Source organism: Colletes latitarsis, chromosome 1 (assembly GCF_051014445.1).
Source record: "Colletes latitarsis isolate SP2378_abdomen chromosome 1, iyColLati1, whole genome shotgun sequence".
Classification (NCBI taxonomy): Eukaryota; Metazoa; Arthropoda; class Insecta; order Hymenoptera; family Colletidae; genus Colletes; species Colletes latitarsis.
Genome location: NC_135134.1, coordinates 7,004,899 through 7,017,161, shown reverse-complemented (window position 1 = coordinate 7,017,161; position 12,263 = coordinate 7,004,899).

Below are 12,263 nucleotides of genomic sequence, written 5' to 3'. Positions count from 1 at the left end.
AAATCCCAGGCCTAACCGAGACATAACCGGCGTTATCCTCTAAAATATTAATCGCAACCAGGTTTAATTGACTGTTTCGGTGTGGTACCGCATTACTACGTGATACAGACCAGAAAAACGCCAGGATCTGGCCAACAAGTATGCGAAAAATGCGAAAGTACGAGCCAGATGAGGGCAAATACCGAACCTAACCGAGACGTAACCGGCTTTATCCTTTAAAATATTAATCGCAACCAGGTTTAATTGACTGTTTCGGTGTGGTACCGCATTACTACGTGATACAGACCAGAAAAAGGCCAGGATCTGGCCAACAAGTATGCGAAAAATGCGACAGTACGAGCCAGATAAGGGCAAATCCCAGACCTAACCGAGACGTAACCGGCGTTACCCTTTAAAATATTAATCACAACCAGGTTTAATTGATTGTTTCGGTGTGGTACCGCATTACTACGTGATACAGACCAGAAAAAGGCCAGGATCTGGCCAACAAGTATGCGAAAAATGCGAAAGTACGAGCCAGATGAGGGCAAATCCCAGACCTAACCAAGACATAACCGGCGTTATCCTCTAAAATATTAATCGCAACCAGGTTTAATCGACTGTTTCGGTGTGGTACCGCATTACTACGTGATCCGAACCAGAAAAAGCCCAGGATCTGGCCAACAAGTATGCGAAAAATGCGAAAGTAGGAGCCAGATGATTGCAAATACCAGTCCTAACCCAAACATAACCAGCGTTATCCTCCAAAATATTCATCGCAACCAGGTTTCATTGACTGCTTCGGTGCGGAACCACATTACGACAGGATACAAACCCGAAAAAGCCCTGGATCTGGCCAATAAGTATGCGAGAAATGCGAATGTACGAGACAGATGAGGGCAAATCGCAGACCTAACCGAGAAATAACCGGCGTTATCCTCTAAAATATTAATCGCAACCAGGTTTAATTGACTGTTTCGGTGTGGTATCGCATTACTACGTGATACAGACCAGAAAAACGCCAGGATCTGGCCAACAAGTATGCGAAAAATGCGAAAGTACGAGCCAGATGAGGGCAAATACCAGACCTAACCGAGACGTAACCGGCGTTATCCTCTAAAATATTAATCGCAACCAGGTTTAATTGACTGTTTGGTGTGGAACCATATTACTACGTGATCCCAACCAGAAAAAACCCTGTATCTGGCCAAGAAGTATGCGAGAAACGCGAAAGTATGAGCCTGATGATTGCAAAAACCAGACCTAACACAGGCATGACCGGCGTTATCCTCTAAGATATTAACCGCAACCAGGTTTAATTGACTGTTTCAGTGTGGTACCGCATTAGTGCGTGATCCAAGCATGAAAAAGGCCAGGATCTGACCAACAAGTATGCGAAAAATGCGAAATTACGAGCCAGATGAGGGAAAATGCCAGACCTAACCGAGACATAACCGGCGTTATCCTCTAAAATACTAATCGCAACCAGCTTTTATTGACCGTTTCAGTGTAGTACCACATTACTACGTGATCCAAACCAGAAAAAGTCCAGGATCTGGCCAACAAGAATGCGAAAAATGCGATAGCACGAGCCAGATGGAGGCAAATCCCAGAACTAACCGAGACATAACCGGCGTTATCCTCTAAAATATTAGTCGCAACCAGGGGACAGCATAATTGACTGTTTCCTTGTGGTACCGCATTAGTGCGTGAACCAAACCAGAAAAAGTCCAGGATCTGGCCAACAAGAATGCGAAAAATGCGATAGCACGAGCCAGATGGAGGCAAATCCCAGAACTAACCCAGACATAACCGGCGTCATCCTCTTAAATATTACTCGCAACCAGGTTTCATTGACTGTTTCGGTGTGGTACCGTATCACTACGTGACACAGACCAGCAAAAGGCCAGGATCTGGCCAACAAGTATGCGAAAAATGCGAAAGTACGAGCCAGATGAGGGCAAGTCCCGGGCCTAACCGAGATATAACCGGCGTTATCCTCTAGAATATTAATCGCAACCAGGTTTAATTGACTGTTTCGGTGTGGAACCACATCACTACGGGATCCAAACCAGAAAAAGCCCAAGATCTCCGCAACAAGTAGGCGAAAAACGCGAAGGTACGAGCCAGATGGGGGCAGTTCCCAGACCTAGTCGAGACATAACCGGCGTTATCCTCCAAAATATTAATCGCAACCAGGTTTAATTTACTGTTTCGGTGTGGAACCACATCACTACGGGACCCAAACCAGAAAAAGCCGAGGACCTTGCCAAAAAGTAGGCGAAAAACGCGAAGGTATGAGCCAGATGAGGGCAAACCCCAGACCTAACCGAGACATCACCGGCGTTATCCTCTAAAATATTAATCGCAACCAGGTTTAACTGACTGTTTCGGTGTGGTACCGCATTACGACGGGATCCAAATCACAAAAAACCCAAGATCTGGCCAACAAGTATGCGAAAAATGCGAAAGTATGTGCTAGATGATGGGGAATACCAGACCTAACCCAGCCATAACCGGCGTTCCCCACTAAAATATTAATCGCAAACAGGTTTAATTGACAATTTCGGTGTGGAACCACATTACTACAGGATCCACACCAGAAAAAACGCAGGATCTGGCCAAGAAGTTAGCGAAAAACGCGAAAGTATGAGCCAGATGATTGCAAATACCAGAACTAACCGAGACATAACCGGCGTTATCCTCTAAAATACTAATCTGAACCAGCTTTTATTGACTGTTTCAGTGTGGTACCACATTACTACGTGATCCAAACCAGAAAAAGCCCAGGATCTTGCCAAGAAGTAGGGGAAAAACGCGAAGGTACGAGCCAGATGAGGGCAAATCCCAGACCTAACCGAGACATAACCGGCGTTATCCTCTAAAATATTAATCGGAACTAGGCTTAATTGGCTGTTTCAGTGTGGTACCGCATTACTACGTGATCCAAGCCAGAAGAAGGCCAGGACCTTGCCAACAGGTAGGCGAAAAACGCGAAGGTACGAGTCAGATGAGGGCAAACCCCAGACCTAACCGAGACATAACCGGCGTTATCCTCTAAAATATTAATCGCAACTAGGTTTAGTTGACAGTTTCCGTGTGGTACCTCATTACTACGGGGTCCAAACCAGAAAAAACCCAGGATCTGGCCAACAAGTATGCGAATAACGCGAAAGTATGTGCCAGATGATTGCAAATACCGGAACTAACCCAGACATACTCAGTGTTATCCTTTAAAATATTAATCGGAAGCAGGTTTAACTGACTGTTTCGGTGTGGTACCGCATTACGACGGGATCCAAACCACAAAAAACCCAAGATCTGGCCAACAAGTATGCGAAAAATGAGAAAGCAAGTGCTAGATGATGGGAAATACCAGACCTAACCCAGGCAAAACCGGCGTCCTCCACTAAGGAATTTACCCCAACCAGGTTTAATTGACTGTTTCAGTGTGGTACCACATTACTGCGTGGTCCAAGCCAGAAAAAAACTAGCATCAGGCCAACAAGTATCCGAAAAATGGGAAAATACGATCCAGATGACGGCAAATCCCAGACCTAACCGTGACATAACCGGCGTTATCCACTAAAATATTAATCGCAACCAGGTTTAATTGACTGCTTCGGTGTGGTACCGCATTACTACGTGATCCAAACCAGAGAAAGCCCAGGATCTTGCCAACAAGTAGGCGAAAAATGCTAAGGTACGAGCCAGATGAGGGCAAATCCCAGACCTAACCGTGACATAACCGGCGTTATCCTCTAAAATATTAATCGCAACCAGGTTTAATTGACTGTTTCGGTGTGGAATTTCATTACTTCGGGATCCAAATCAGAAAAAACCCAGGACCTGGCCAACAAGTATGCGAAATCGCGAAAGTATGAGCCAGATGGTTGCAAATACCAGAACTAACCCAGACATAACCAGCGTTATCTTCTAAAATACTATTCGGAACCAGCTTCTATTGACTGTTTCAGTGTGGTACCATATTACTACGTGATCCAAACCAGAAAAAGCCCAGGATTTGGCCAACAAGTATGCGAAAAATGCGAAAGAACGAGCCAGATGATTGCAAATACCAGACCTAACCCAGACATAGCCGGCGTTATCCTCCATAATATTAATCGCAACCAGGTTTAATTGACTGCTTCGGTGTGGAACCACATTACGACGGGATCCAAACCACAAAAAACCCAAGATCTGGCCGACAAGTACCCGAAAATTGCGAAGGTATGAGCCATGTGAGGGCAAATACCAGACCTAACCGAGACATTACCGACGTTATCCTCTAAAATATTAATCGGAACCAGGTTTAATTGACTGTTTCAGTGTGGTACCATGTTACTACGTGGTCCAAGCCAGAGAAAGGCCAGGATCTGGCCAACAAGTATGCGAAAACTGCGAAGGTACGAGCCAGATGAGGGCAAATCCCAGACCTAACCGAGACAAAGCCGGCGTTATCCTCTAAAATATTATTCGCAACCAGGTTTAATTGACTGTTTCGGTGTGGTACTGCATTACTACGTGATCCAAACCAGAAAAAGCCCAGGATCTGGCCAACAAGTATGCGAAAAATGCGAAAGTACGAGCCAGATGAGGGCAAATACCAGACCTAACCGAGACATAACCGGCGTTATCCTCTAAAATATTAATCGCGACCATGTTTAATTGACTGTTTCGCTGTGGTACCGCATTACTACGTGATCCAAGCCAGAAGAACGCCAGGATCTGGCCAACAAGTATGCGAAAAATGCGAAAGTACGAGCCAGATGAGGGCAAGTCCCAGGCCTAACCGAGATATAACCGGCGTTATCCTCTACAATATTAATCGCAACCAGGTTTAATTGACTGTTTTGGTGTGGAACCATATTACTACGTGATCCCAACCAGAAAAAACCCTGTATCTGGCCAAGAAGAATACGAGAAACGCGAAAGTATGAGCCAGATGATTGCAAAAACCAGACCTAACACAGGCATGACCGGCGTTATCCTCTAAGATATTAACCGCAACCAGGTTTAATTGACTGTTTCAGTGTGGTACCGCATTAGTGCGTGATCCAAGCATGAAAAAGGCCAGGATCTGGCCAACAAGTATGCGAAAAATGCGAAAGTACGAGCCAGATGAGGGCAAGTCCCGGGCCTAACCGAGATATAACCGGCGTTATCCTCTAGAATATTAATCGCAACCAGGTTTAATTGACTGCTTCGGTGTGATATCGCATTACTACGTGAAAAAAAACCAGAAAAAGCGCAGGATCTGGCCAACAAGTATGCGCAAAATGCGAAAGTACGAGCCAGATGAGGGCAAATTCCAGACCTAACCGAGACATAACCGGCGTTATCCTCTAAAATATTAATCGCAACCAGGCTTAATTGGCTGTTTCAGTGTGGTACCGCATTACTACGTGATCCAAGCCAGAAGAAGGCCAGGACCTTGCCAACAGGTAGGCGAAAAACGCGAAGGTACGAGTCAGATGAGGGCAAACCCCAGACCTAACCGAGACATAACCAGCGTTATCCTCTAAAATATTAATCGCAACTAGGTTTAGTTGACAGTTTCCGTGTGGTACCTCATTACTACGGGGTCCAAACCAGAAAAAACCCAGGATCTGGCCAACAAGTATGCGAATAACGCGAAAGTATGTGCCAGATGATTGCAAATACCGGAACTAACCCAGACATACTCAGTGTTATCCTTTAAAATATTAATCGGAAGCAGGTTTAACTGACTGTTTCGGTGTGGTACCGCATTACGACGGGATCCAAACCACAAAAAACCCAAGATCTGGCCAACAAGTATGCGAAAAATGAGAAAGCAAGTGCTAGATGATGGGAAATACCAGACCTAACCCAGGCAAAACCGGCGTCCTCCACTAAGGAATTTACCCCAACCAGGTTTAATTGACTGTTTCAGTGTGGTACCACATTACTGCGTGGTCCAAGCCAGAAAAAAACTAGCATCAGGCCAACAAGTATCCGAAAAATGGGAAAATACGATCCAGATGACGGCAAATCCCAGACCTAACCGTGACATAACCGGCGTTATCCACTAAAATATTAATCGCAACCAGGTTTAATTGACTGCTTCGGTGTGGTACCGCATTACTACGTGATCCAAACCAGAGAAAGCCCAGGATCTTGCCAACAAGTAGGCGAAAAATGCTAAGGTACGAGCCAGATGAGGGCAAATCCCAGACCTAACCGTGACATAACCGGCGTTATCCTCTAAAATATTAATCGCAACCAGGTTTAATTGACTGTTTCGGTGTGGAATTTCATTACTTCGGGATCCAAATCAGAAAAAACCCAGGACCTGGCCAACAAGTATGCGAAATCGCGAAAGTATGAGCCAGATGGTTGCAAATACCAGAACTAACCCAGACATAACCAGCGTTATCTTCTAAAATACTATTCGGAACCAGCTTCTATTGACTGTTTCAGTGTGGTACCATATTACTACGTGATCCAAACCAGAAAAAGCCCAGGATTTGGCCAACAAGTATGCGAAAAATGCGAAAGAACGAGCCAGATGATTGCAAATACCAGACCTAACCCAGACATAGCCGGCGTTATCCTCCATAATATTAATCGCAACCAGGTTTAATTGACTGCTTCGGTGTGGAACCACATTACTACGCGATCCAAACCAGAAAAAAACACAGGATCTGGCGAACAAGTATGCGAAGAATTCGAAAGTATGCCCCATATGATAGCAAATACCAGACCTAACTCAGACCTAACCCATGTTATCCTCTAAAATGTTCATCGAATCCAGGTTTAATTGACTGTTTCAGTATGGTACCACATGACTACGTGATCCAAACCAGAACAAGCCCAGTATCTGGCCAACAAATGTGCGAAGAATGCGAAAGCATGAACCAGATGATTGCAAATACCAGACCTAACGCAAACCTAAACGGTGTTATCCTTTAAAATATTGATCGAAACCAAGATGAATTGACTGTTTCAGTCTGATACCAAATTACTACGTGATCCAATCTAGAAAAAGCTCAGGATCTGGCCAACAAGTACGCGAACAATGCGAAAGTATGAGACAGATAGGGGCAAATCCCAGACATAAACGGGACCCAACGGGTGTTATACTTTGAAATATTTATCCAGGTCAGGTTTTATTGACTGTTTCAGTGTGGTACCACGTTACGACATAATCCCAACCAGAAAAAGTGTAGAATCTTGTCAACAAGAATGCGAAAAATGCGGAAGTATGTGCCAGATGATTCCAAATACCAGGCCTAACACCAACCTGAACCGTGTTATCCTCTAAAATATTGGTCGAATCGAGGTTTAGTTGACTGTTTCATTCTGATACCACATTACTACGAGATCCAAACCAGTGAAAAACTCAGGATCTGGCCCACAAGTATGCGAAAAACGCGAGGGTATGAGCGAGATGATTGCAAATACCAGAACTAACCGAGACATTACCGTCGTTATCCTCTAAAATATTAATCGCAACCAGGTTCAATTGACTGCTTCGGTGTGGTACAGCATTACTACGTGATCCAAGCCAGAAAAAGCGCCGGACCTTGCCAACAAGTAGGCGAAAAACGCGAAGGTACGATCCAGATGAGGGCAGTTCCCAGACCTAGCCGAGACATAACCGGCGTTATCCTCTAAAATATTAATCGCAACCAGGTTTAATTGACTGTTTCGGTGTGGCACCACATTAGTGCGTGGTCCAAGCCAGAAAATGGCCAGGATCTGGCCAACAAGTATGCGAAAAATGCGAAACTACGAGCCAGAAGAGGGCAAATACCAGACCTAACCCAGACATAACCGGTGTTATCCTCTAAAATATTAATCGCAACCAGGTTTAATTCACTGTTTCTGTGTGGAACCACATTACTACGGGATCCAAACCATAAAAAACCCAGGATCTGGCCAACAAGTTTGCGAAAAAAGCGAAAGTATGTTCCAGTTGATTGCAAATACCAGAACTAACCCAGACATAGCCTGCGTTATCCTCTAAAATATTAATCGGAACCAGGATTAATTGACTGTTTTAGTGTGGCACCACATTAGTGCGTGGTCCAAGCCAGAAAATGGCCAGGATCTGGCCAACAAGTATGCGAAAAATGCCAAACTACGAGCCAGAAGAGGGCAAATACCAGACCTAACCCAGACATAACCGGTGTTATCCTCTGAAATATTAATCGCAACCAGGTTTAATTCACTGTTTCTGTGTGGAACCACATTACTACGGGATCCAAACCAGAACAAGCCCAGGATCTGGCCAACGAGTGTGCGAAGAATGCGAAAGCATGAGCCAGATGATTGCAAATTCCAGACCTAACACAAACCTAAACGGTGTTATCCTCTAAAATATTCATCGAAAACAGGTTTCATTGACAGTTTCAGTATGGTACCAGATGACTACGTTATCCAAAGCAGAACAAGCCCACAAAAAGCACAGGATCTGGCCAACAAGTATGCGAACAATGCGAAAGTATGAGACAGATGAGGGCAAATCCCAGGCCTAACACAAACCTAAACGGTGTTATCCTCTTAAATATTAATCGAAACCAAGTTGAATTGGCTGTTTCATTCTGGTACCACATTACTACGTGTTACAAACCAGAAAAGAATACAGGATCTGGCCGACAAGTATGCGAAGAATGCGAAAGTATGAGTCTGATGAGGGCAAATCCCGGACCTAACCTTGACCTAACATGCCTTATTCTCTAAAATATTGATCGTGACCAGGTTTAATTGACTGTTTCAGTGTCTTACCTCATTACTACGTGATCCAAACCAGAAAAACCCCAGGATCTGGCCAACAAGTGTGCGAAGATTGCCCTCATCAGGGTCATACTTTCGTATTTTTCACATACTTGTTGAACAGATCCTGGGCTTTTCCGGTTTGGATCACGCAGTAATGTGGTACCACACTGAAACAGTCCACTAAACCTGGTCACGATCAATATTTTAGAGAATAAGGCATGTTAGGTCAAGGTTAGGTCCGGGATTTGCCCTCATCAGACTCATACTTTCGCATTCTTCACATACTTGTTGAACGGATCCTGGGTTTTTTCTGGTTTGGATCACGTAGTAATGTGGTACCGCACTGAAACATTCAATTAAACCTGGTCTCGATAAATATTTTATAGGATAACGCATGTTAGGTCTGGGTAAGGTCTAGGATTTGCCCTCATCAGGCTCGTACTTTCGCGTTTTTCACACACTTGTTGAACAGATCCTGGGTTTTTTTCTGGTTTGGATCACGTAGTAATGTGGTACCACACTGAAACAGTCGATTGAACCTGCTTTCGATGAATATTTTATAGGATAACGCAAGTTAGGTCTGGGATAGGTGTGGGATCTGCCCTCATCAGGCTCATACCTTCGCATTTCTCACATACTTGTTGGCCAGATCCTGGGGTTTTTCTGGTTCGCATCACGTAGTAATGTAGTACCACACTGAAACAGTCAATTAAACCTAGTTTCCACCAATATTTTACAGGACAACGCAAGTTAGGTCTGGGATAGGTCTGGGATTTGCCCTCATCAGGCTCGTACTTTCGCGTTTTTCACACACTTGTTGAACAGATCCTGGGGTTTTTTCTGGTTTGGATCACGTAGTATTGTGTTACCACACTGAAACAGTCGATTAAACCTGGTTTCGATCAATCTTTTTGAGGATAACGCATGTTAGGTCTGGGATAGGTCTGGGATTTGCCCTCATCAGGGTCATACTTTCGTATTTTTCACATACTTGTTGAACAGATCCTGGGCTTTTCCGGTTTGGATCACGCCGTAATGTGGTACCACACTGAAACAGTCCACTAAACCTGGTTTCGATCAATATTTTAGAGGATACCGCATGTTATGTCTAGGTTAGGCCTGGGATTTGCCCTCATCACACTCATACTTTCGCATACTTCACATACTTGTTGAACAGATCCTGGGTTTTTTTCTGGTTTGGATCACGTAGTAATGTTGTACCACACTGAAACAGTCGATTAAACCTGGTTTCGATCAATATTTTTGAGGGTAACGCATGTTAGGTCTGGAATAGGTCTGGGATTTGCCCTTATCAGACTCATACTTTCGCATTCTTCACATACTTGTTGAACGGATCCTGGGTTTTTTCTGGTTTGGATCACGTAGTAATGTGGTACCACACTGAAACATTCAATTAAACCTGGTCTTGATAAATATTTTAGAGGATAACGCATGTTAGGTCTGGGTAAGGTCTAGGATTTGCCCTCATCAGGCTCATACTTTCGCATATTTCTCATACTTCATGGCTAGATCCTGGGCTATTTCTGGATTGGATCACGTTGTAATGTGGTACCACACTGAAACAGTCCATTAAACCTGGTTTCGATCAATATTTTTGAGGATAACGTATGTTAGGTCTAGGTTAGGCCTGGGAGTTTCGCTCATCAGTCTCATACTTTCGCATACTTCACATACTTGTTGAACAGATCCTGGCCTTTTTCTGGTTTGGATCACGTAGCAATGTGGTACCACACTGAAACAGTCGATTAAACCTGGTTTCGATCAATATTTTAGACGATATCGCATGTTAGGTCTGGGATAGGTCTGGGATTTGCCCTCATCAGGTTCATACTTTCGCAGTTTTAACATACATGTTGACCTGATCGAGTGTTTTTTCTGCTTTGAATCACGTAGTAACGTGGACCACACTAAAACTGTCAATTAAACATGGTCTTGATAAATATTTTAGAGGATAACTCATGTTAGGTCTGGCATAGGTCTGGGATTTGCCCCCATCAGACTCATACTTTCGCATACTTCACATACTTGATGAACAGATCCTGGCCTTTTTCTGGTTTGGATCACGTAGCAATGTGGTACCACACTGAAACAGTCGATTAAACCTGGTTTCGATCAATATTTTAAACGATATCGCATGTTAGGTCTGGGATAGGTCTGGGATTTGCCCTCATCAGGGTCATACTTTCGCATTTTTCCCATACTTGTTGAACAGAACCCTGGCTTTTTCTGGTTTGGATCACGTAGTAAAGTGGTACCACACTGAAACAGTCGATTAATCACGGTTTCGATGAATATTTTATAGGATAACGCAAGTTAGGTCTGGGATAGGTGTGGGATCTGCCCTCATCAGGGTCATACTTTCGTATTTTTCACATACTTGTTGAACAGATCCTGGGCTTTTCCGGTTTGGATCACGCAGTAATGTGGTACCACACTGAAACAGTCCACTAAACCTGGTTTCGATCAATATTTTAGAGGATACCGCAAGTTATGTCTAGGTTAGGCCTGGGATTTGCCCTCATCAGACTCATACTTTCGCATACTTCACATACTTGTTGAACAGATCCTGGGTTTGTTTCTGGTTTGGATCACGTAGTAATGTTGTACCACACTGAAGCATTCAATTAAACCTGGTCTTGATAAATATTTTAGAGGATAACGCATGTTAGGTCTGGGTAAGGTCTAGGATTTGCCCTCATCAGGCTCATACTTTCGCATATTTCTAATACTTCATGGCTAGATCCTGGGCTATTTCTGGATTCGATCACGTTGTAATGTGGTACCATACAGAAACAGTCTATTAAACCTGGTTTCGATCAATATTTTTGAGGATAACGCATGTTAGGTCTAGGTTAGGCCTGGGAGTTTCACTCATCAGTCTCATACTTTCGCATACTTCACATACTAGTTGAACAGTTCCTGGGTTATTTCTGGTTTGGATCAGGTAGTAATGTGGTACCACACTGAAACAGTCGATTAAACCTGGTTTCGATCAATATTTTATATGATAATACATGTTAGGTCTGGGTTAGGTCTTGGATTTGCCCTCATCTGGCTCATATTTTCGCATATTTCTCATACTTGTTGGCCAGATCCTGGGCTTTTTCTGGATTGGATCACGTAGTTATGTGGTACCACACTGAAACAGTCGATTAATCCTGGTCTCGATCAATATTTTATTGGATAACGCAAGTTAGGTCTGGGATTTGTCTGGGATCTGCCCTCGTCAGACTCATACTTTCGCATACTTCACATACTTGTTGAACAGATCCTGGGTTTTTTTCTGGTTTGGATCACGTAGTAATGTGGTACCACACCGAAACATTCAATTAAACCTGGTCTTGATAAATATTTATGAGGGTAACGCATGTTAGGTCTGGGTTAGGTCTAGGATTTGCCCTCATCTGGCTCATTCTTTCGCATTTTGCGCATACTCGTTGGCCAGATCCTGGGCTTTTTCTGGTTTGGATCACGTAGTAATGTGGTACCACACTGAAACAGTCGATTAAACCAGGTTTCGA